This window comes from Phoxinus phoxinus, assembly GCF_949152265.1.
Source record: "Phoxinus phoxinus genome assembly, chromosome: 23".
Classification (NCBI taxonomy): Eukaryota; Metazoa; Chordata; class Actinopteri; order Cypriniformes; family Leuciscidae; genus Phoxinus; species Phoxinus phoxinus.
This window is the reverse complement of record NC_136898.1, coordinates 4,496,728-4,524,019: the sequence shown is the minus strand read 5'-3', so window position 1 is coordinate 4,524,019 and position 27,292 is coordinate 4,496,728. Positions and strand designations below refer to the sequence as shown.

Genomic DNA, 27,292 nt, shown 5'->3' with positions numbered 1-27,292 from the left:
ATGCTAAGTTTTCTTGCACAGACATTTGTTCTGTTTGTGTTTCATGAATGAGGCCAAACTTTGTGCTAATATATGAATCAATCTGTAATTAGGACAAATATTTTGGTAATGTTTTGGTAACATAATTAATTGCATTTTGATTTATAAACTTCTGTTCGAAAGTTTGGGGTCGGTATAATTTTGTTATGTTTTTGAAAGTCTCTTCTGCTCACCAAGGCTGGATTTATTTAATTAAAAATACAGTAAAAACAGTAATATTGTGAAATATTATTACAATTTAAAATAGCTGTTTTCTATTTGAATATATTTTCTAATGTAATTTATTCCTGTGATGCAAAGCTGAATTTTCAGTTTCACATGATCCTTCAGAAATCATTCTAGAAAAAAAATATCATCAGTGTTCAAAACAGTTGTGCTCCTTCATATTTTTGTGAAAACCATGATTTTCAGGACTTTTTGATGAATAGAAAGTTCAAAAGAACTGCATTGATTTGAAACTGAAATATTTTGTAACATTATAAATGTATTTACTGTCACTTTTGATCAATTGAATACATCCTTGCGGAATAAAAGTATTCTTTTTTTATTTTTATAAAAAATCTTCTGACCCCAAACTTTTAAACAGTAGTGAAAATTAATGATCTAATTACTAATTATACAAACTGAGTAACTTCTTAATAATGTTAATAGCATTAACATACCAAATGTATAAAACAGCAACAGTGCGCCATTTTGGCTCAAGCATCCTCCCTAAAAAAATCGGTCATGTAGAGCCACAATGGTGTCATATTCACAGAGTTCATCCATCATAACTGGAATCTGGTCTGGTCCCTACAAATGTTTTTTAATAAAGTCAAATAAGTTACTTTTTACACAATTTTTTTATTCTCTTAATAGTATGCTTTTAAAAGACATTGAAAACTGGAAAAAAATTACCTTTTGTGACGTGGAAAAATTTAACACCTTTCTTTTTGTTTCTATGTAAGACCTTCTTGACATTAAAAATAAATAAATGTGTGATTCTTCAATTAAGAACGTATGGGGACTTTTCTGGAGAGAGAAAAAAAGGTACAAAAAGTAGGGTATAACAAAAAGAGAAACTATTATAAGTCATTTTCATTCATTGAAATAAAGCTGAAATAAAATAAGATATAAATAGCCAATTAGATGAAAAATATAAACTTAAAAACTTTTTTAAAAGTTTTTATTTGAAGTACTAAAATTACTAATACTAAAATAAAAAATAAAACTAGATTTTAAAAAACTAATAAAGATAAAATAAAATAATAAAAATGACAAAAGCACATAACAAATTAACTTCAAAACGTAAAAATGAACTTATAAAATAAAAATGTAGTTTAGGCCCAGTTTCACAGACAAGGCTTAGATTAAGTCAGGATTAGACCTTAGTTCAATTAGGACATTTCATTAGCTTATTTAAACGTGCTTTAGAAGAAGAAGAAACATTACTGGTGTGCATCTTGAGATAAACTTGAGACTTATTTTAAGATATGCCAGTGCAAATTGCTTTCTACTTTCAGTTAAAACCGCTGTGGTATATTTTGATATATGTGATATATTTTTCTAACATAGATTAATGTAGGCCTACAGGTGATTCTACAAATGATGAAGGGCACTTTATATTCACCATCGAGCGCAGCACAATCGTCGCCCTCCCCAACCCTGCCTCGTTGGTTCGATTCCTCGACGCTCCATTAATCGAGTCTCGCAATCGAAGGGAAGTCAGTCAGCTGGGGAGGGCGATGAGGGGGTGAGTGACAAAAAAAGAGAGAAAGAAAGAAAGAAAGAAAGAACGAACGAACGAACGAACGAAAGAAAGCAAGCAAGAAAGAGAAAAACTGCCTCTCTTTCTTCCGACAGAGCACCTCCATCCCCATGATCTCATGAATAAATTATAGCGACTCATTGTGCAATAGAGGGAGGAATGCAGTCGAGCAGACTCGCGCGCACACATACACACGCACGCGCGCGCAGGAGCAGCAGCAGAAGCAACACGAGAGCCGTCGCGACTCTTTGGATTTACACAAAAACATTTCATTAAAACAAACACATGCTGGGAGTCAGAAAGCTTAGGGTGTTTTATTTCGCAACCTATGGATCATATAAATAGAAATCCGCAAAGAACGGACACATTCACAGATAATATGATCCAGTTTTAACGGTTTTAACGTACTCGCACGGCTTCCGATTTCTGAGGAGACCTTAGCTATCCAAGAAAAGACAGAAACGGCTACGTTTTTATCCATTTTAACCCAGCGAGGATCGAACTAGAGCCTGATCTCTATTTTGTGAACATTAAGAGAGGATTTTCTCACAAGAAAAGCCGAACACGGAATCAAATCCAGCCAACAACAGATCAACCTCGGGCAGCCGGAGTGGAAGGTGAGGACGGATCATTGGAGCTTTCAGTATGATCTCTTTCATCTTATTATCTTTTTGCTTTGTGATTTTGATTATATTTTTGTATGTGCTGATGTATGTAGTGATATTTAGTGTGATCCAAGGCTCAAAGGTGTTAGCTTTCAATCATGCTTGGTGATTTGAATGGCCCTGTGCAGTCGTTTCCTGCTTTTCTTTACTTCTTTATTCCAGCTGTCAATTCGATAATCATCTGCCATAAATATGTGTTGCCCTCAAATGATTAAATAGAGCAAGGATGGACCCATGCACACGAGCTTACAGTAGAAATGCCTTCTGCTGCTGGACTAGAGTATGAATTAGGTAATCAGTCAGGGTTAGATGTTTTGGATTTTGATTTAAAGGGCATTAAATGTGTATTAAAAGAAAGAAAATGCACTATAAAATGCACTCACTCAGGGTTGTAGTATCATTACTTTGGTCTGCTGCATGATTTAACTCTCATGCAATGTGGTTATTGTCTGAAATATGTGTGAAATAAGGAGCTAGACAGTGAATCTCAGTTTGAGCTGGTGCATTTCTCAGTTCTTCTCAATGCAAACATTTCAGCTCTGATCTGATGAGTGAAAATGTGTGGCATGATATAGCACAGCTTTTATTAGATCAATCAGGATGCTGTTAAGTGAATTTCACAGCTAAATGCATTTGAGACACTAGTGTTGCCTGTCACAGTGATCACTTCATTGTGGCTCTTTGGTTGAAGGTGGTTTAAGTTGTTTGTTATGAATATCAACCTCTGAATTTAGTCATTAGAGACCACAGGATCTGCTCCAGGATATGTTTTTACACGTTAGTATCAGTGTGTGTGTGTGTGTGTGTGTGAGATGCAAGGTCTAATGCTTGTTTTCCTAGCTCGTCTTTTTTAGGATCTAAGCTGAAACCGAGTTGCTCCACATACACAGGGAGCATGAGAGGGGGTTTTTGCCTGTCGCATCACAATACCTTTTGCATTAGCATCATGATAGAGCGCTCCACCCAGATGCTTTACATACTGGCAGCACACCTACAGGCAGGTCGGTGTAGCGGGAGGCGTTTTAGGCCGGTAAAGACACAGCAGGTGAGATGGACAGATGGTGAAGGTGGTGCACAGAACCTCAGCGCTGCTGCTACAAACTCTGTGTTTGCAGGTCACAGACCAGGTAGGCGACAAATGCTGCGTTGCCCATCCCCAGGGGTCAAATGATGGCCACAGACATCCCTCAGCTGATCTTTCTATTTTTTTAAGCCCTAATTTGCATGCGTTGTCTCATTCTAAAACACCATCGGTGATAGATCACTCAATTATGATAAGGACCCAAGCCATCTGCTATTCTGGACAAACAGCATAGGGACTCTGACGTTCTTTGGGTTTTTAAAGGAAATAATGACGACATTACTTATCGTCATGAATATTTAACTCAGAGGGTTGCATTGTCTTTATATGTGCCCTATGTGTTGAGGAAATGTTTACTAAAAGCACTTCTGGTCGTGAGGAGTTGGTCAATAATTGATGGCAGGCCGGCCTCGGCAGTGTCAAGTAAAGCTTCGGTCCTGAAGATGAGTGTCATGGCTTTGTGTCGGCTCTCTCTGGGGATATACAGGCCTAAGTCTAATATTATTAAATGTGCTCGGAGTTTGTTTGCGCTTCTGTGGTATTATCAGGTAATATTTGCGTGCAAGAGTGTACAGAGTTTGCTGCATAAAAGCTCAAAGGTTTAAACGTTTGAGAATTAAGAAAATTATTACTATTATTATTACGGTACTTAAAATATGATACAAAATAAAAGGGATTACTATTTTGTAGTCATATTGATATATAATCAGATTTTTTTTTTTTTACAATTTGTACAGCCTTGCACACAAACATTTTAAATCACAATTTTCGATCCAAAAAAAAATCACAGCACCCCATCTACCCCCCCAAATTTGAATTTAAGCACCTGGATCATTTCATCTTACTCCTTTGTTTTTATAAATTGGGCTGTGTTCGAAATAATATACTAGCATAATAGTTATGTATACCAGTGGTGAGTGGTTGACTTCTTTAACCGCGTATGCTGGGTGGTGCATCATGTCAAAAAAAGTGTTCAATGCTGATATGTTGGTTTGGGTTATGCAAGAGAGAACCTCGCGTTCGCTCTAAACAGTTTTAGGTATTCAGTTGCTTACTCTAACACATAGCAGCACAAAAGTAAAAGTATTACATTATAATTAATATGTTGGACCTTTTATTAAAAGTAGCCTAAGCCTACATTTACCTGTCGAGACCAAGTGTGCCGCAAAAAGTCTTGAAAAGTGAAGCCAAAAAGTTTCGATCGCCGCCAGGTGACTGGTCCCAGTATAAGTCATAAACCCCGCCCCCTCCATGAAATCTAATGGAGCATGAGACTAACTAATCAATCAAATTACACACAAAAAATGAATATTTTAGGTAGTTTTTATCACACTGATGTAAGTTCAGGTGTTCGTTTTTTTAAATAAGTTTGATTTTAGTTAGTTATTTGATGCTATAAAAACCGGGGTGTGACGTCATGATTGACAGCTTCTCTGAGCGAAGTAGACACTGAGGCACCAACTGACTTTTTTCGGCAGGGGAATGGATCTTCAACTTTAATTTCTACCATAATTGTTTATTTCACACCGACATAGTGCGATGTTCTGCAGTAAACTGTACGAACTGATTCTGCTTGAGTGTGGGCTTGATATCACGGCACCACGTCACGCTCACTAATGCGCAAGACTCGGGCTCCAAGAAGTCAGCGCCATATTTGGACATTGGCGGCTTCACTTCTCTACAATGGGAGAGAGTGAAGGTTGAGTTAAGGGAGGAAGGGCCGTTTGCCAAATACGCTGTATTTTTGTAATTCCGCAAGCTACCACTAGAGTTGCAGAAACTACATAGCCGTGTTTCCAGTTTCCACCGCAGGAACTAGGAACTTTGGGATGGTACTGTGTTGTGTATTTCGACCGCAGGAACCACTCTAAAGTAAGTAACTAAATGTTTGAGTTCGGACTCTACTTTTAGTAAAATTAACCATTGGTCAATGGTCATCCATAGTAAATTATTTAGATCAGGATAACCGCAGACACCTCACTACCATGTTAAAGCGTAACTATATGGTTACTATGGTTTTTGTATGAAAAACAGTAGTATAAATACAAATGCTCAAATGCTGTACCTTAATAACGAATTAAAAAATGTTTTATACACTAATACTCCTGTAATACATTTAAGACATGCCCAAATTCAAAATATATTAAAATTCAGTATCCCACAATACTATGGCGCAGTTAATGTTACTACAGTAAATGCATGGTAAGTGAAGGTGATTTGTAGATTCATGGCACAATGTTTCTCAATGCTGTTTGTCAGTGCTGTTGAGAATGTCAGTGCTGTTTTTAATCTGGTTTAAACTACAGCAGTCAACATATGAAGTGGATCAAAACATTTAATCAAAATTATACATGAATTCTTGGTTTAGGGTAACTTTGATTAACTTTTTTTGATCTGCTTCGAATGTTGACTACTGTAGTTTAAATCACAGAGACATTCGTGTTCTTCGCTAAATCCAAGCACTTTTCACTGGATCTCACAGCACTGTTTAGTGGTCACGTGATCGAGACCGTTCAGCGAGTAAACGCATCTGCTCTCGTAAGCTCGCGCCGCGCTCCCGTTTTAACTTTAAGCCGAGCGGATAGATGTTCTGTGACGTGGTGCGGTTCAATTGAGCAGCGCTGTTTCGTCACATTTGCCCTGGTGCATTTGCGTTCATCTTCAGTCATCACAATAGTTGCATGAAGGCGGGTTTCTGCTACTTGCAAACGGACTCTCGAGGAGACAGCGGATTCCAATCCATTTATTTGCCGCTCTGATTGCACATAATATGCGCGATTATACTGCACGCTCACTCTCGCTCGTATCCAATGTAAAACATCACCATTGTCATCCCTTACATGTGTTTTGTTGAACTAATGACTTCAAAATGTGTGTGCTGGTGACTTTGCCTGAACCAGTGCGCTCCTGAGTCCGAGTTGCTTTCACATTCACGCGAATCGCCCCACATTTCCAGTGCAACCGAACTTCTACGGGTAGTCCGCATGACCGCTTTCACATTAGCAATTTTTCATGCGTACTGTAGTGTACCCCGTTTCAGTGTGAAAGCACTCTTCTGTCATGTGTTTGAACTCCGTTTGAGTTGACAGTCATGACTCATATCAAGTCTTTTCATCTGACTTTAATTGACTTGTTAATGATTAGTAGCTTTCATGCTCGTGTCTCAGCTTAACAGTAGACCACATCCATTAGCATGCCATGTCTTTGAGGACAGGAACCGTGTTTTAAAATAGAGTCATTGCACCCGGAAACCTATCGCTTTATTTTTTAACCTTGGTTTGTGCAAACACTGTGCTTGACCTTGGCTCAGATTGGGAGTGTGAAGACAGCAGTTTTGTAGAGGATGTGTCAACGGAGGCCCTTCTGTATGAACAAAAGGATGAGCTGGTAATTTAATCCAGGACCTCACACAATGACGAATAAAAGGCCGCCCAGGAAGAGCGATTCCTTCAAACATAAATCTGTTCCTGTTCATTTAGCCTATTTATTTTGAGTCCTTACGTTGAGCTATGTTCATAATGGCTTAATCACATGCTATTCTTTGCTACAATTTCTATATGTGCCATATTACATGAATGGCTTATTGCATATGTGCTAAAATGTGTCGTATACACCCAGAGCACTGCTTGAGCGACTGTATCCATCAGTGCAACGCCCTCAACCTGACTTTGAATGAATCAGCGGAGGGATGCACGATTATTCAAAATAAAACTGTAATCGTGATATGGCTTAGTGTGATTATCAAATTAATTAAATTATATGCACCTGACCTCACTTTGTTTCAGAATAAAGTGTGGCACTGTTCTTTTACTTGCGAGCAGCTCGTGATCCAGAGTTTTCAGTGTCTCAGTTCGGCTTAGTTTGCGTGCGAAATCCATCTCTGCATGTGCTCTGAGTTTGGGTCGCGTACAGCGTGCATTTGGGAACGCAAGATGCGCCAACCATCTTTCCCAAAATTGTTATGAGAAGCGCTCAAAAAGAAAAAGAAACTTTGAGAGCCACAATAAAAGACTGATGGTTTAACATTTGAAATGAAAGAAAATAAGCCACAAATACTTACAATACTTACTTAAAGCTGCAGTCCGGCACTTTTTTGGGTTTAAAAATATCAAAAAAGACATTTTTGAAAAAAAACGTAACCAGCCAGTGTTCAAAACGATCTGCTTGCCTTACCTCGATTCAAAACGGTAATCTTGTAATAATGATTTTAATTCCAGTGGTACTGGTGGATTTCCGCGGGAATTTCGAGCATGTCTTTGCGTCATTACGTCACTTCTGTACACATAGAGAAGGAGTCCCCGGCTAGCGTGTGTGGATGATGGAGGTGGAGATTTATCCACTTGGTATGGCGGATCCCGAAAGTTTAAAGCGACGATCACCAGTGACAACTGGAGATTCACCAGTTGTTAAAACCCAAAGACTTCGGACTTCAGAGTGGCTACAGAAAAAATATATTTTTCACGTTTTGACGTGATATAAGCAATCGTTAGATTTAATCAGCATGATATAGCTACTGCAATGCTTCCCCCCACCCCCCGAATTTGGTCAGAACAAAAGTGAATGTTACTTACTTGTTCAGATGACATTTACCGATGAAAATTCTAATGTTGACACTTTCAAAAGGTATACTCTGACATTGCTGATGACAGTACAGTATCCACAGCGACGCGACAGCGACAGGTTCTCCTCAATACATTGTGTTCATCCGCGCTGTTTCATGCCGATTTACTACCCACGCACAGTTAATAATTCCGCGAATAACTGCAATTGCAGATTTCTAACAGAGATGGCGACAAAGAGGAAAAACGACGGACTGCAGCTTTAAGCTACAAATAAAAATTTATTTTACAGTGAAATACTACAATAGTAATATTTCTCATTTTGTTTAGTAATAATGAGATATAATACTATTTTATAGGCATGTATTAGGGCTGTGCGATATTGAAGAAAAATGCGATATGCGATAACTCCTTAAATAATGCAATATTCGATATGCGATACGATAATGCTTAAAGTGTGTAAAATAAACTTAAATTATCTTTAAAATATATTTAAAATGATATAACCTACATGTTTCACATTCTTTTTATGACAAGAAAACATCCTTATAACTTCTGAAAGTGAACTTCTGAAGAAGTGTTATTTTAACATCAGTGTAAACCACATGGTTTCAGGTTATCCTACATTAGGTTTATTTAATAAAAGATACTGAATCATAAAATATAAAAATAAAACATTGCTTAGTTTTCACTGTATGAATTAAATATATCCTGATACTTATTAAAGCTAAAAAAACGTTGTCTTTTGTTCATGACCCCATTTATTGCAAGCTGTTGCAATATTTCGATAAATTCGATATATTGCGCAGCCCTAGCATGTATCATCAGAAATTGTTTGAAAAAACAACCCAAACCCAAAATGTAACAGAAATCTAAAGCCCTAATCAGATGCAAAATGTGATGTTTTCCTTAGTGTTGTTAACTCAATGTCGCTTGCGGAGTTAAACGTGCCACGCAGTGAGAGTAAGTGATGAGTGATGACAGTGTACAACTGTTTATGGTTGCATACTATGTTTAAAACGCAAGTAAACCATATGCTTTGCACAGTGTGGAAGTATTAAATGTTTATGTTATAGCTTTAAAAATTGGGAGACATCTTTAAACTAGACATGGAGCATGTTAACATTTATCCTGCAGGTGGTAGGTAAGGTTGAACGCTGTTTGGTGCTTGCAAAGAGCGAGTAATGCTCTAGATTGCAGCAATAAAAGCGCACACAGACACATTCACAGCCATGCCCTCTCTTTTCTGTCTGCCTCACTGTTTCAGGACTCTGGGGGAGTTTCTTTTTATATCCGCGGAGTGAGCAAAGCACGCAGTGTTGAAATCAATGTCCCTGCCGCATGTAAGGATCTAGCCAGGCTATATTTGGTGTGCTGAAACACAGCTTTAAAAAAAAAACCTTCCGTTACGTCAATTTCCTCTCTTGAGGTCTGTGTTCTGCGGTCATCAATTGCGGCGGATTAAATGTCTGAGCGGTCCGAGAGACCGCATGAAGCGCGGACCCCCGCGGTCCGCCTGGGGAGAGATGTGGTTAAAGGGTTTAATGGGATCACATGACAGCGGAGTAAAGGGGGCTGCTTTGTGATTAAACATTAAGATGTTGAGGTACAGATCAATGCAATCGATGTTCGAGCTGCTCCGTGTCCGTTTTCCCTCCCTGGTGATGTCAATGGCTAACCGCTATAAGACGCAGATTAATATGGCCTCTTCGTTGTTGGTCATATTATGTCATGGAGGAAAACGCATGTGCGCTAATCTAAAATGAGTTTTGATGTAGCTAATGTGTGGAATGCAGTGGAGACGTGCATCAGGGAGGAGATCTTGCATTAACACCATTCAAGCGTTGCTCGAGCGGCATGCTAACAGGCGGGTGACGGCATTACAGAACAGCCTGAAGATCATCGGATAGGCCTGGCAGTAATCCGCCTGCGGTTTTGCCCCTGCAGACAGTGCATTAGAAGACAGAAGCGCAGAGAGATGCCTAACCTCTTATTGACTTGCTGTGTGCATGCATGCACGCCGTAACCACTCGCTGCTGCTTTAACCACACACCTCTGCCAGATCAAAACGAGAGGGCAGAGGTCACAAACCTGGATATATCTGCCTTGTTTTTTTTGTTGCTTCCCCCTTTCTGGCGCTCACATTCTCAAGACTGACAAATTAGATGTTTCGCCTCTTTGAGGAACGCTCTGGAAATTGCTGAAGTCAGATTGCAGGCTGCCGGACGGGGTTTGCCAAAGTGTTGAGACTCTCGTGGTTGTCCTCGGATGATTAGCATTCCCATACGGCCGTCTGATAGTGTCTGCACTGAGATCTAGACCGCATCACCGGCGGCTTCAGGAAAGACTCTCCTTCAAAGTCTGCGTCGGGAAAAAAAGTGTGAAGCTAATAATGTTAATAAAGCACTTGCATTGATTATTCTCTTGTGTATTTAAACTGTACAGCTGTTTAAATCATCAATTTTAAATTATGGCATTTAATGTTATTTTATGATTATTTATACACTATTATAGTATTTAGTAGCGTTGTCACGATACTGGAATTTCCAACTTCGTTACGATACCTTAAAATATTTACCGTATATTCAATACCACAGGGAAAACTGCCATATACACCGCCATCATTTTGTTGAAATAGTTTACACACAGTAAGTACATTTAAAGTACATTGTTGCAAAAAAAATACAATTAAACTAATAAAATAAGAACAAATTGCAAACGGTAGCACAAATAAATACAAAAGAATAAAGAGATAAATGAAATAAACATGGCATAAGTTTTTCTGCTTGGCCTAACAGTCGTGCTCGGGTAGAAATACAGCAGAAATTAAAGTAATCAAATGTAAAGTAACACTGTATAGTTTTCATTGTAAAAATTTAATTCAGATTCATTCTTGCAATTAAAGTAAAAAAAGTCAAGAGGATTGAATGATTTTGTTATTTAATTACCGTAACATGACAGACAGCAGCAGATTTATAAGGCTGCTGTCACTTTAAGAGCTATATTTACTAGTTTTTTACTCCAAATTACTGTTACACGTGTTTTCTCTACTATTTACATTACAAAACTGACTGTATTTACCTGAATACTTGACAAGATTGGCATTTTGATATAATTTTGCATGTATTTGACCATTTAAGCCACGAAAAAAGGTGGCTTTATTAGAGCGCCACTCTCCAGTTGCACCTCACTGCAGTACACGAGATCAAGGGGGCGGAGTTGGATCCAGATCTAAAGGGGTGGAGATTGGTAGGGTTAGGGGTGGGTTTATGGATCAGGGGTGGAGATGGGTAGGTTTAGGGGTGGGTTTATGGATCAGGGGTGGAGATGGGTAGGTTTAGGGGTGGGTTTATGGATCAGGGGTGGAGATTGGTAGGTTTAGGGGTGGGTTTATGGATCAGGGGTGGAGATGGGTAGGTTTAGCTATATGTAAGGTGGGAGGAGTTGGATCTGGATCCAACTCCTCCCCCTGGATTTTGTGTTCTGCATTGAGGACCATCTCCCACTATCAGTGGTGCACGCGCTTTTGGTGTGAGCGCTGAACCTGTGGGAATGACAAAAATGATGTGCAATACAAGCACTATTCAACCAGAGTGTATGAGACGAGTGAGTGACAGGAGGCCGGCGAGTGTCGGTTTGCCATCGGAGAGAAGAGAGTGAGAACGTGAAGCTGGTATCAGTGTATCTAGACTGCAGAAAAGTTGTATTGGAACAGTTTCAGATATTTCAGTGTCGACATGTATCGATATATCAATATTTTTAGTAGGAACACTAGTACTACTTTCAGTTTTTGTTTAAATTTTTAATCATTTTGTTACTAGCTTTTGTTGTTTTTATGTTTTTTAATATTTCAATGTATTTTAGTTTTAGTGCTTCAACATAACTTTATTATCTGATAACGTTGGCAACTGAGATCCGGAGGCTTCATACCTCACTAATGGCGAATGGTGGCGGGATCCTCGTCCACGAGCAAAGCTTCTCCTTCAAAGGCCACGTCGGTAGTGGAAGCAGATCTAACGGGATTAAAGGAGGAGAGATGATTCCACAGCCCATCATTTCAAAGAGTCGGTGTGAGTAGTAAATTCCACTTCCAGAGGTGTATAGAGGCTGGTAATGGACGCTGGAGATGGACGAGCGCACCGGCGGGGTGGGGGGTGGACGCTCTTTCCCTTTCAGTGCAGCTGCCGTTTGCTCTGCAAATTGATGTTCTTCACTCCCCCCTGTATGTTGGGATTCGCAGGAATAGCTTTGATCTCTTTTGGGCTGCAGTTTTTTTTTTTTTTTTTGACCACTCACGCAAATTGCTCCTGTAGGGACTGTGGCCTGAGGACTGTTTATTCGGCTGTAACTGCAGAGAAAAGGTAAAGACACTTTGTCTCGGATATCAATGTGCAAGGGTCGCAGGGGTCACCCCAGAGTACCTTTCCACCAGCTGCTAGGAATCCTGGGAATGTCTGTTAAAGGGGTGCTCATCTAGACAACAAGCAGCTAATGGTTTCACTCACGTTTTTTTGGCCAATCTCGTGATTCAGACACACAATTAGCTGCGGTCATCCGCACGTCCATATGCTACACACCCTGCCAGATTGTGCACAGACTCCTGTGATAAGTGACAATGTGTGCTATTACTGCATCTTCCCTTTATTTGCGTGAATTTTTTATGAATCAATATGGAAATTTGTTTAAGGAATAGTTTGGTTTCTGAATTGACTGCATTTTTAGGAATAATGTTGATTACCCCCCAAAAAATTGGGTCCCTTCCTTAATTTTCTTAAAACAACAACAACTTACAATGGAAGTAAATAGGGCAACAAAAAAAATTCTGAAGGATATAAATATTTAAATGTGAAAATATCTTTTTTTTTGTAAAGCACTTAAATTTTTTACAATAATTTTTCTGTTTAAACTATTAAATCTGTACAGCTGCTTAAATCATAATTTTTGCATTTAAAGATTTATGGCGTTCAGTGTTGTTTTAGTATTATGTTTTTATATACTAATGTTTTTATTACATTTTAGTTTTACTTTAGTTTTCATTTTAAGTTTAGTTTAAGTTTTAGTAGTTTTATTTAATGTTTTTGTCATTTAATTTTTTTTATACTGGAATACAGCTTTAAGTTTTTTAATGTCAGTTTTTGTCATTTTAGTACTTCAACTTATTCTATTTCAGTTAGTTGCCAAGGCAACATGTCCAATTATTGTTTAGGTTTTAATATTCATATTTTTTTTATATCAGCTTTATTTCAGGTAACATTTTTTAAATATATATTTTTAGTTAACAATAACAACAAAGTTATAGCATTGCATAAAAAGTTTTAAAATTGTGTATAGCTTTACAGAGAAAAGGTTTGTAACAAAAACAAAAAAAATCAAATGTACCTGTTGAAAGAGTGAGTATTTAAATTTTTTTTTCAGATTTGCCTTATTTACTTCCATTAAGTGCCTCATTGTAACCCAGTTTTTTTTTTAGGAGGGGAAAGAAATCATCATCATTATGCTACACATGCTGTGGATTGAGCTTAACTTGCATTGTACACTTTTATTTGCTCTAGTCCACTAGTTTGTCTCAGCGGGGAGAAGGGGTAAGGCGTCGCTTTCCGCTTCTTATTTTTAGTTGACTGTGGTGACAGCTGGTACAGATAAGGAGGATTAGATGCTGTGTTCAATGTCTTGTAATACACACTCCCAAATACACTACTGTATTGGTGTTTGGCCACCTGAGAAAAGGCTTAGACACACTATGGCAGTTCAAACACCAAGCTGCAAAGTGTCTCTCTCTCTGTAACTTCTTTCATCCTTCCTTCAGGCACAGACGACTAAAATAAAAAACACATTTGTATTGACAGGTCTGAATGTTTCTAATCTCGTGCGTGTCTGACTACTAACTGACGCTGACTGAGCATCCTCCTTTTGATAAGTCTCTCTGTGCAATCTTAATGGTTTTCTCAGATTTTATATGTTCAGCCTTAATGATGAACATGCTAGCGAACCAGTAAAGAGAGAAAACCATGGTAGTTTAAAGAGTTTAACTAAAAGTGAAAATGTGTCGCTCCAAACTGGTATGGCTTGCTTTCTTCTGTGTAACACAAAAGATATTTTGAAAAATTTGCTCATACAATGAAAGTCAATGGGGTCCAATTTTGTTTTTGAACAATCACTTTAATTACATGGACAAAACATACTTTAAAATATCTTCTGTGTTCCTCAGAAGGAGCAAGGTCAGGTTTGGAGCGACATGAGTATTATTTTTGTGTGAACTGTCCCTTTAAATTTGTAGGGCAACATCAGCGTTGTGGCTTAGCGGTTAGCACATGTATTCAGACACTTTGAGCTGTAGCGCTCATACCAGTGATATTACAGCTACAGTCAGGTACGGATCATTTACTATCCTCTTTGTGTACTAGACTGAAAATAATAGTCAAATTAAATCTATATCAATGAAATAACATGGCGCATAAAACATGAGCTGTCGTTCTTTAAACGGGCCGCCGGTAACTGATAACTCCAGACTCAGATCAGAATGATGACAGGGTTGTACGCTGCAGGAAAACCGGACATGTTGTCAAAATGAATCTTTCCTGCGGTCTCATCTGCGATGTCAGCCGCTGTGTAATCTTCCCATCAGGTTCGCGCCGGGCTCTGACGCAGGTCCTCCACCGCTCTGCCCTGCCACAAGGCAACTCCCAGAACAGGCTTGTTTCCATCTAATCTGGCCACCAGAGAGAAGCACTCTGTGTCATCATTCACACCCTCCATATGGCGCACCTCCCCGTATGAGGACGGCAAGGCACAATTCATCATTATAAAGACAAAAAGAGGGCAAGGGGGGGTTGGTAAACGCACATGATATTGTTGGCCATACAACATAATTTGACAAGATTATTCAGCTGGACTGTGTTGTAAAATAAACAAATTGATTTGAAACAGAATAAAACACAATTTTAACTGCTAAAATTAAAAGTAATAACTAATAATAACTACAGTAAGTAAATCAATATTTAAACAGTTGAAGAAATATAAATACAATCATATTTAAATGTATATCATTATATTCCATAGATATATATATATATATAGAATAGAATGAGGCATTTAAATAACATTTTCATATGTACTAGTTACATAGTATACATGTGTATATATATATATATAATATATATATATATATATAACAATTTATTAATTCAGATTTTTTTTTTGTAGGCCTATTTATATATACAGAATATATTTATAAATATATAACATTTCATTTATATATATATATATATATATATATATATATATGGGATATAATGATATTGATATATACATTAAAATATGATTGTATTTATATTTCTTCAACTGTTTGAATATTGATTTATTTACTGTAGTTATTATTGTTAATTATTACTTTTAATTTTAGCAGTTCAAATTTTGCACTTTCTTGTAAAGTAAAGTGTAATGTGATACACATTTGATCAACATTTACAACTTGGTGAGAGAACATAAAACAAATAGTTATTAACTAATTACCAATTTAATATAATTTAAAAACAATTATGTTGGGGTAAAAATCTATTTTTGACACCCTGGCTGCTTTTGTCATTCAGTTGATCATTTGCTTAGTAGTGCGCCGCAGCTTTTGAGTCTGATTTGAATTACAGGCAAATCGATCTGCGACAACCCGAAATCCTCCTTTCGGCCGAACCGCGAGCGCACGTATATCGCTCCGCACAAGCCTTCCCTGCCAAGGCCGTCTCTCTGCAGTAATGAGCTCCTCCTCAGGCTGTGGTGGTGTTGTCTGGTTACTGTGGAGTGGACACAACCCAGCAAGGTCGCTCGGGTTAATGGATTCTCTGTTCTCAGTGACAGGGACACCGTGGGCCCTGATAGATGCCTCATTAGCCCTGCATCTCTATCCTGCCTTCTGTGAGCGAACAAAGCGCATGGTGAAGTCAAAGAGTCTGATTGTTGAGACGAGAAAGTTGTTGTGCAACAGACTGCCGACTCGTTTACAGCAACAGACTCTGTGTCTTCATGGTTTCGCTTAATAATTTACTGATTGGCATCGGCTGAACTGGCATGTTTGTTCTTGCTTCTTGTTAGTGAAGGTTATCGTTGCACCCTTGCCAAGACTTTATGTCCATAATTGATATGCAGCCCAAGTCATTGGGTTCTTCATTTATCGTGAGTCATTTTTTTCTTAGAAAGCACCTATGAAAGAAGCCATGCAGAAATGTTCATTATAAAACGCTGTTTTAACTTTCTCACCAAGATGAAAGTTGTGTTTCTTGACGGCAGCACCACCCAGGATAGGGACTTGCCTTAACTTGCTTTTACAAGTGCTTTCCTAAGTATCCTGAGATAGATTTGTCACACTAATGCTTTTAACACTCTGCAATTTCTGGGTGAGAACAAAGGTGACTGGCGTTCAGGCCCTGTGTTGCCCTTAGCCCCGGCTGGCACGATGACAAGGTGAGAGTCTGGACTGAGACTCGCGGAGGCTGTTGGACCAGAACGGCTAAGCCAGCATCACCTCTCCATCTGCTCCTGACAGACAAAACTAACAGGGTGTCGGGTTTGGCTGACCCTTACCCCCTCGCCTTCATCATAAGCTGACTACTGAATAATCCGTCATACCTTAAACTTTTTGACAGCCCCTTAAACCTGCTAGTCTTGAACCAGGAACCAGTTCAGAGACCAGGATCAGGGTTCATGAAACATTCTTAAGAATACAATTCTCCAAATTCTTCTTATTTTCTAACTTAAGATTTTTTGGGAATACAAAATATTCGTATCTTTTTTTCTTAAGACAAAATTTAAGAGAAATTTTAAATCTTGAAAAGAATGTTCTTAAAATCATCTTAAATAACTTCTTAGAGTTAGGATCTTAAATACCCAAATGTAAGATGTTTAATGAATTTATTGGGTCGTTTAAAATATTAAGCATTACAACATAACAGTAGCTAGCTAAATATAATATATATTACTACTAGTACCATGGATGTGGACGAGTACTCTAAAGTGACACCGATTGATCATTTATGCGTTTGATGCGCTCACTCAAGCTAGAACTAGTGAGGCAGCACCACACACACACACACACACACACACACACACACACACACACTACTCAAAGTTTGAACCCTTTAAATTTAGTCAATATTTTCTCATCATATTCATTCATTTTACTCTGTTCGTGCATTCTTAATATCTCACAGTATTTTTCCTCTCGTTATCTTTTTGTTTGATTGCTACTTTATTTTTCCTGTCCTGTTTATTACTTGACATACAAACATAATAGACCTTATTCAGAGCGGGGCCTTGAGAGGTATGAAAGTGATGGTGTGAGGGATAGACTTACTGTGTTTTCAATGGCATCCGCTGTAAAAAGCTGTATAAAGCTCCTAGATCACTTATAATTTTCCACAGCTCATATTGTCTGGGGTCTTACAGTACAACCCACTAAAGAGACACACACACACACAGCCTCGCTTTCATTCCCGTTAAAAAATCAATGATAGCGCTGCTGTGAATAAGGTCTAAATCAAACCAGTTTGTGATGCTTAAATGTGAGCAGTTACATTACATTAGCTCTCTAAAATTCAGACACTGATGCCTCTGTTACATCGAAACCGTGTCGTGTCTGTTTAGATGGTAAAGAGGTTTCAGTGCCTGAGCTTTTGAGCTGATGGGGGGAAACACTCAGTTGATCTGGGATATGTTGGTTTGTATCTGTTGGCCCTGACAGCTTTACCCACACAGGTGCTCTCAGCGTCTGCTCCGTGTCTGTGTGAGTGATGGAGAAGCAGTATTCCTGGCTTTCCTCCACCTCGGATCTCTTATTTAGACAGCTTTCACACTCGCTGATCGCGAACGTCTTGCATTGCGCACCCAGAAGATCTGTGAGGAGAGAGGTCACGGAGTTGAGGGGGTGTGCAGCGTGTTTGTCAGACTGAAACCGTGAGTCAGGGCAGGGGTGGGACACACTGACACACTCTGACACTGTGTAAAGCCCCAGCAGAATTGCAACTGACCTGTTCCTCTGACGTTGTTTAGCCACGTACACAGTCACTGGCTCCTCTCGCAGGCCTTGACCACAATACACCCACAACCTGAGAAAACAGAGGTGTAGTGCTTTTTCGCCCGAACGGACCCCTCTGACTAACGCTTTGTCACATGTTTGTGTTAGTTCATGCTAGGCTACTTGGATGCTCACGCGCTGTAGCTTCCTGTAACAGCAGCAGAATGTTCTTCCTGCCTTCTGAGCGGTGATTTCCTCCTCTTCCTCTCTTTAGCTGATTAGCGGGTCCGACTTATGAACACGCACAGGGTTTATACACCTGCCACTGCAAAGGACCATCATTCCTTGCCAAATATTGCCTGAACAACTGATGGGCTGTAAGCTTGCAAGTGTCTGGAAAGCCAGTGTTACTTGACATAGAATTGTTGTGTGGTTGAAGATGAAGATATATAATGATGAAGATGTGTATAAGATGTACACATTATTAATGTATAATAATACATAATAATAGATACATAATATATTAGAGCCCGACCGATATATCGGCAGGCCGATATTATCGGCCGATATTAGGCATTTTCCAAACTATCGGTATCGGCATTTATAATGGCCGATAAATGAATATTTCAAAAAAAAAAAAAAAAAAAAAAACGGACGAAACAGCCTTCAGGGATATTACAGGCACACACGCGCGCGGTCTCTTGCTCTCTCTCCCTCTCTGCCGTGCACGCGCTACACGGTTTGGAAGCACAGTCTCTGTCTCGCGGGCGCGCTCGCTCTAGATTCCGGAGATTTTAACTAATTCGCGGGCATCAGTGAGCCGCTATAAATATGCGGGAGACTCCCAGAACTTCTGTGAGGCAATTTTTTTGGTGCTCCCTCAGCTCTTGATGCCTTACGGACAGCGCGTGATGCGCGTGGTGGGAGCTGCGGCACTGGTTAAGTGAGTTCGTGGTGAGTTGGTCATGAAACATATACATTCATTGCTTGAATAACAATTAAAATAACATCCCCATCAGTTGTCTTAACTCAAATAAGCATGACAAAATTTGTGACTATCATGTCCAGTTTTGCTGCTGTTAAATAAGCCGAGAGTGAAGCGGAATTACCTAGTAACGTTACGTTGTGTAGTTGACTGACTGTCCTTTTAACTTTTGACAATGTGACTGAAGTATTTCTTTAATAGCGTGACAGTTATAGCAATGAGACGTATCATCTCTCCTTGGTTGTTATATTGAAAATGTATGTTTTACAATTTGCAGTATGACGTTATCCATTGCTAAATTATGGCTCATCATAGACTAGCTAATGCCACTATCAGTGGAAGACCGCTAACGTTAACGAGCTTGGAAACCACAACGAACTTATTCTGCCTAAATAAAGTAATGATTAATGTATTTATAACTAGCATATCTCTAGTTACAGTCCCTGCATTGTAAAATGTAAGTTAGACTTGCGAGGAGTGAACATTTAGACAGAGAAAAAGTATCAAACGTAGCTTGTGCATAAAAGTTAGCTTTTCTTTTACACGTGTGTGAAATCCAATAACGCCAAGTGTGCGTTGCAGACTGTCGTGCAGCCGCAGCATTAACGAGTCACAATGGATTTAGATCGCTAAATAGTAGGTTTTAGAAGGCAGGCAGCAACTGATTATTGAAAATGCTTTTCTTGCTTAGTATTTTCGTTTTGTTTTCAGTCCAAATATCTAAAAATTATTAAATCAAGAAGCGTTTACTAAAGAAGTAAAATGACATAAGAAATTCTATTTTGTTTTAAGATAAAAAGAAAGTAATTTAAGTATTTTTTGCTTAAAACAAGCAAAATTATCAGCCAATGGGGTAAGAAAAAAAAACTGAATTCGAATGGAAACCAAGAATTTTTTTCTTACCTCATTGGCAGTTAATTTTGCTCGTTTTAAGCAAAAATTAGTTAAATTACTTTCTTTTTATCTTAAAACAAAATAGAATTTCTTATGTCATTTTACTTCTTTAGTAAACGCTTCTTGGTTAAGAATTTTTAGATATTTGGACTGGAAACAAAACAAAAATACTAATTAAGAAAGTATCATATATACATTATCATATTATTTTAGTTAAAACTCATAAATAACTACAAATAACTAATGTTAGGGAAATCTGTTACTGTTTTGTTGCGCGTTTCATAAAAAATAAATAAAAAAATATCGGCCGATATATCGGAATATCGGATTTTAAAACCAACAAATATTTGTATCGGTATCGGCCTTCAAAATCCTTTATCGGTCGGGCTCTATAATATATATAATATTTAATATTTAGAATAGGGCTGTAAACGATTAATCACGATTAATCGAATCCAAAATAAAAGTTTGTGTTTACATAATATGTGTGTGTATTGTGTTTAATTATTTTGTATATATAAATACGCACACATGCATGTATATATTTAAGAAAAATTTGTTATTTATATATAATATAAATCATATAAAAATATATATGCAGTATATACATGCAAATATTTCTCCAATATATACATGCACGTGTGTGTATTTATATATACAAAATAATTATACACAATACACGCACATATATTATGTAAACACAAACTTTTTGGATTCGATTAATCGCGATTAATCGTTTACAGCCCTAAATTAGAACATAATAAACATAATTTTTCTATTTTGTTCAATGTATATTTTATATATATATATAATATCATTAAATATTTACAAATAAATACACAATTCAATTCACATTTATTTGTATACTGTAGCACTTTCACAATACACATACACACAAAACACACTTCACAGAAAATGCATTATTCCACATTACACACACACACACACATATTTATTTAACACAATTTGTTTATTAGATATTGGCTCATTCGATAATGCTTTTAAAATTCAAATCCATTTCGCAAATTTTGTTCCTAGAAAAGTCCCCGGATTTCATCAGGGTTTGGTGGTGTGACCATGAAAGTTTTCAGGGCAGGTGTTGTTTTTTTTTCTTCACGTTTCAGGCCGCACCTCACCATGAATGGACAACATAATGAGCGAAAAGGCAAATTGCTCAATTAGTCGCAAATGCTTTGGGGTGTGGACAAGCTTTTCATCAAACTTTACTTTTTTGGATGCAGGTGTGATGGTGGTTTGTGGACTACACTCAGCCCAGACTCTGTGAGCTGTCTTTGTGAAGAGCCTCGTCATGATGAGTCCCATGATTACAGCTTGTCATCAGAAGGGGAGCTTCTTTATGCAAGCGTGTTTGTTGCTTTGCATGAGTATTGCTTGTCACGTTCCTAAGAATAAGATATGGATGAACCTTGCTCGTTTTCCCTCAAATTGATTTGAGAGGCCACCCACTTATCTGTAGGAATGAGCATTTATAAAGCGCTTTCATATGTACTACTGTATACCCAATGCGCTTTAAAATCATGTCAGGGGTCTCTCCAAGTATCGGTACCAAGGAAGCATCGCATTTATGTGAGGAAGCGAAAGCCCTGGAAACACTGACAGTCAAAACACTGCCATTAGAGTAACATCTCTGCTACAATCCCATGCCGAAGCTCTTTTACAGCTCCCGTAAGCCGCACGGCAAGCGTCGTCCTCTGATAACGAGGCGCAGGGACCGCTGTTGGCCAGCAGAAAGCTGTCTCATGCAAGTCTCCATCGAGTGGCTCTGTCACCGTTCATCAGCCAAACCATCAGTCAGTCAACCTGTTTTTCCCTCTACACCAGCGAGGGAGAGAAAGACACTGCTGTGTGCAGAGTGAGTCACGTTGCAGAGGAGAGAGAGAGAGAGGCACACACACACACACACACTCATGGAGCAGCTGAGCATTGAAGTCAGACAAGTTTATCAAGCGGAGGCCCTTGAACGAACCAGCCAGCTCTGCTTTTGTAAAGGACAGTCAGAGGCGTAACAAAGTCATTAAAGGAGAATCAATACATTGTGATGCAATTTGCATTCGGTGCTGCTCGATTCGAGCAAGCACAAACGGGGGAAATGGGTTTTAGAGCGGCGAGGCTTGGGCTCTTATAGACCGTTCACTGATGCCCGTGAAGAAATCTGATATCGGCCAAATGAATGTGCTCCATTGTGCACTTCCACTCAACCTTTTCTGGTCTCCGAGAATGACGACGCAACTTGATTTCTTTGCTAATAACCTATGAAAACTGGTGCATTCCGGCTGCGTTCTCACATTTTCTGTGTCATAAAAATACAAGTGTGGTGCACGTAGCAAGGACGTTATTAATATGCTCAATTGTCTTTCCTAGTCGTTTCCTCTAGGAATGTCTTGGGATGTTGAAGAGCAATTCTTTCCACCAAGAATATGTTCACAAGAGTTGTGATTTGCACTGGAGAACCCCGGGACGCTCCCGCCCTTGCAGGCGGAGGGAAGACGAGAAGCAGAAGTGTGTGTGTGATAGTTTTATGGTGATGAGGTAAGCCTCACGGCGACGGGCATCTCCCACCAACTTTGGAGCCAAAGAGAGAGGAAGGTGTTTTGAGGAGGAGATCGCTGAGGAACGGTGCAGATCTTGACCTGGAGAGACCCACTAAATCTGCTGAGTGAAGAAGATAGTCACGGCCTGTTCAGTTCTACCGTTACGCACTTTGCTCTCGTCTGGCGCCTTGCCGCTCCTCCAGAGTCAGACACAAACAAACCGCTCGCAGATGTGTTTATGAAACATGGATGCTCCTTACATGCCATGCTGGTGATGTCATTGTAGTATCGTTTGGAATTTAGTCTCGTTGTTGTTGCGTTTAAAAGGATAGTTCACTCAAAAATGAAAATGCAGTCACCATTTACTCAACCTCGTGTCATTCCCATCCCAAACCTGTATGTCTGACTTCCTTCTGTTGAACACACACATGATACTTTGACCAAATGCCAGTGTTTTGTATATGGGTCATTGACAAAGCTTCAAAAAAGGTGTTACATTTTTATTTATTTGTTTAAACCGATGCAATGCATATTTTTGAGTCATGCACAATGTGCTTAAACACGTTTCAGTTGCATTTACAATAACATTTAACAAGTGTTTAAATAATTGTTTTGACCGTTTTATGTCAGGTGGTACAGTTGTATACTATAGTTGTACCACCTGACATGGAAAGTGTACCAACGTTCTCATTATTTGACATAACAAATTTTTTTTTTTACCAGTATTTGAGTGAGATCTACAAACCTTTTTACTCTTGCCACAAGGATCAGTCGGGCTCCTCTGGATGATGCATTATCATGTTTACTGTTATTACCTTGTCAATTCATAATAAAAGAGCCATGTGTGCAGTTGTGCCACCCTGACATTTGAGAATATACAAATTGCTGGACAAAATGCTAAATTATCTCAACAGCTTTTAAACTACTGATATTTATAAAAATTTGTTTAAATGAAAGCTTTCAAACCTGAAGTGATGCCATAGTATTTTTTTATTATATATGTAATATAATATATTTTTTATTATATTATATTAAGCTTTATTATTAAGACAACACTTTAGATAGTTTTCCTAGTCTGTTAATTTTGTTGGGACAGTTGCACCACCACCTGACATATTGGGGTTTAAGATGACAAAACATAAAATATGTATTATTTAAATGTACTAAATTCATAAATGAATTTGGACACAGAAATATGCCACATCATGTCATTGACCCATATATTATATATATATATATATATACATACATACATACACACTGTATATGTGTGTGTACATTTCTTTATAATAAAAATTCTGTTATTTAAACGTGGTATATATAGAGAGTGTGTTTTGGCCTTAAAGCTAGTTCTTTGTATCATAATTGGGCTAAAATTCACCTGTCATCACCTGAGAATCACTTTTGAGCAAACTCTTGAAGTTAAACTTTGAACTGAAACTGACTCAGAATAATTGGATGCTGACATGCTGTTGAGTGTTTAAAAAACCCTCCTGAATCTCTGGCATCTGGCTTTGCTCTCATAGGTGTACACCAGGATGAGCTGCGTGCAAAAACCGGTTGTTCTTCACTTTCTGTTTGCAACTAATGAATTTATTCAAAGGGAGGTGGCAGAGCGGCTTGTACACACTCTTTAAGTACTCTGTGTTTGAGAATTCAAACAGCACCAAACACGGGCCTGGACACCGAGCAAATACAGCTGACCTACTCGGTGGCATGCTCTACGCACACAGACATCAGTGCTATACTGAGCTCCCCACTCCTGAACACAACTCCTCTATATCCATCCACCAACACTGGGATTCAAGTTACGTTTGCATATTTTTCCATGTCAGAGGCTTTGCTGCGCGCTGAACTTGCGTCATGCAATCTGCAACAAGGCCTAAAGGTGAAGCGATGCAGGTATGATTTTATCTGGAACATTCGCTTTTTTGTCTCTTTACAAACAATCAAATTTCCATTGCATCACGGTTATGCTCATTACATTTCCATTTGTGATCAGTGGTGGCCGTTTGCTGCACTGAGGGCAACACATTGAATGGCAATTTATCTGTACTTAAAACTGACCCAGCACTCTTGACTTCAGCTGACGAGTCGCAACACTTAACGGCACAAGCGGCGGCGTGTTTTAACACGTTTTTGATGCAGTAATGCAGAAATATATGCATTTATTGCGCCAATCATAGGGCAATTTGTTTGCCTTATTTTCTCAGGTAAAAATGTTGTTCCTCACAGTTCAGAGTCTGTAGGCGTATATTGCTGTCTTTTTTTTTTTTTTTTTTTTTTTTTATGCACAATGATATTCATTATACTCAGTTTCGTGCTTAAAGTTTCAACCGGGCATTCTTTGCTGCAGCTCCGTTGCTGGTGTTGTTGAGACACTTTTAGTCAGAAAGCAAGTGTGTAGTGCGTGTGTATTTGTGTGTGCACATGTGTGGAGGAATGCGTTATCAGGCCCAGCCTTCCTGTGGTTCCTAATCCTCTGTCCCCTTCCCCAGCCCCCAGTCTCTCTCCTCTCTCTCTCTCTCTCTCTCATCTCTCTCTCTCTCTCTCTCTCTCTCATCTCCTCTCTCTCTCTCTCTCTCTCTCTCTCTCTCTCTCTCTCTCTCTCTCTCTCTCTCTCTCTCTCTCTCTCTCTCTCTCTCTCTCTCTCTCTCTCTCTCTCTCTCTCTCTCTCTCTCTCTCTCTCTCTCTCTCTCTCTCTCTCTCTCTCTCTCTCTCTCTCTCTCTCTCTCTCTCTCTCTCTCTCTTTGGCAGCAGCTTCAGCGACGTGGGGAGGGGAGGCCTAACCATGTGACCCAAGGCGCTCCCCCATTTGGCTGGCAGACGAATTGTGGATTTTTGGACAGGCGGGTCTTTAGCTAACCACTGTTCTTATTGATGCACTGGGATTGGCCTTCGCTTGAAATCACTGGCTTTCGGGTTTTTTCAGATATGTTAACAAATGTCATATTGAATTGAAAAATTCTGTTGAAGTTGTTTTTCAGTTTAATTTTGTGTTTTGCATAGATTTGTGTCATAGCTCTTGTATGTGTTTGCTCTTGTAATTTCTGGTGAGACCTTTTTTTTCTTTCTTTTTTTCTCCAGGATTTTATACTTTTTACTTCTGTTTTAGTATTTTAGGGCAACCAGTAACTGGTATATTTTACTTTCGTTTAGTATTTTAGGACTGCCAGTAACTGGTTATTTTAGTTAGTTTCATGAAAATAAACACTATTTATTTGTTTCATGACATTTTCGCGTCAGTGACTTGTTCGGTTTAAACCCGACCGCTAGATGGCAGCATTTCTCCGAACGTAAACTGTGGTGCAGAGAAGCGAAAGTGTACATCGCTAGCATTAGCATTAGCAAACCCAGCTCACAAGACGATATATTTATTCCAGCTACCGCCGCCACGGTGTACAGAGCTCAAGTGTGGAATCATTTGCTTCCACTATAAAGAAACCACCAAGAAGATCGATAAGAGTCATGCTGTTTGCAAATTAAGCCATGCTAAAATCCAATACTCGAAATGCATTGAATCTGAGCGCTCACTTAGCATCCGACGCCATCCGCGCTCCTGAGATTGGCCTTTCGATAGAATATGTACTGTACACACAATGTTCGGTAAAATAAACATACAACAAAAATGAAAGTTCAAAAGACCAGCATTTATCTGAAAGCTTTTGAAACATTATAAATGTCTTGGCTGTAACTTTTGATCAGTTTTTTTACTGCATCATTGTTGAATAAAAGTTAAAATTGCAATCCAAAAAAATGTTTATACTGACCCTAAACTTTTGAATGGTAGTGTATGTTACATCTATTTCAGATAAATGCTGTTCTTTTGAACTTTCTATTCATCAAGAATTCTGAAAAAAAATGTACACAGATGTTTTCAACATTTGTTATAATAATAATAAATGTTTCTTGAGCAGCAAACCATCATATTAGAATGATTTCTGAAGGATCATGTGACACTGAAGACTGGAGTAATGATGCTGAAAATTCAGCTTTGATCACCGAAATAAATTACATTTCTAAATATATTCAAATAAAGTTATTTTAAATGGTAATAATATTTTGCAGTATTTTTGATCATATGGTGTTGTGTTATTTATGATTTTAAAATTAGATCCTCTTCCTTAAAAAAAAAACAAGAAATATCAGAATATATTGCCTTTCTTGCAATATCGCAAGATATCGTATTGTAACCCTTGTAGTGTGATATGCATTGTAATCGGCAGATTCTTGGTGATGCACAGCCCTAATGAACAGTTAGTCCCGCTGCAAACTCAAAGTGACACAGAAAATACACATTGTAGCATCAAAAATTGTCTGAAAATGTGAATTCAGGTGTGGTACAATAGTCCTTTTTTATTGCAGTCTTGATCGTTCCTGGAATACTCCCCTAACCTGTGCCGTTTCAGGTTCTGTCCTCTGAAAGCGCAGTCCCTGCAGAGAGCTGAATCTCTGCACTTCATTTCAAGAGCGCTGACACACAGGCATTTCCACGGCCTATCAGAAATCAAAGACCTGCAAGCTTTTTGTGTGTGCTGCCTGGCCAAAAAACCCCGAGACATTTCGTACCCTTAATGGTGACACCCCTGCGGTGCCGTCTTGTGTCCTACTGTCCAGACTGAACGATCCTGTTGGATGGGTCCAGGGAGAGACCTGGACATGCCTAAAAGTGTTTGGCGTAGAGAAAGTTATAAGCGAGCGAAATGGTAGGAGAAGTGAAGGATGGTCCACGTGTTGGAGGAAGGGAGGGAAGCCCAGAAGGAACAG

At 38.7% G+C, this 27,292-nt stretch overlaps 1 protein-coding gene across 2 annotated transcripts in view; it reads left to right on the top strand.

Moving 5' to 3' along the window:
- The first annotated feature begins 1,706 nt into the window (after positions 1-1,706).
- zmiz2 (zinc finger, MIZ-type containing 2) overlaps positions 1,707-27,292 on the top strand; it is a 50,767-nt gene continuing 25,181 nt past the window's right edge. Inside the window, exon 1 of one of the 2 annotated variants that reach the window (XM_079599202.1) lies at positions 1,707-2,403. The gene's annotated coding sequence lies outside the window, so the exon portion shown is untranslated. Of the gene's footprint in view, positions 2,430-27,292 lie in introns of both variants that reach the window. The other variant, XM_079599203.1, reaches the window with a different exon arrangement.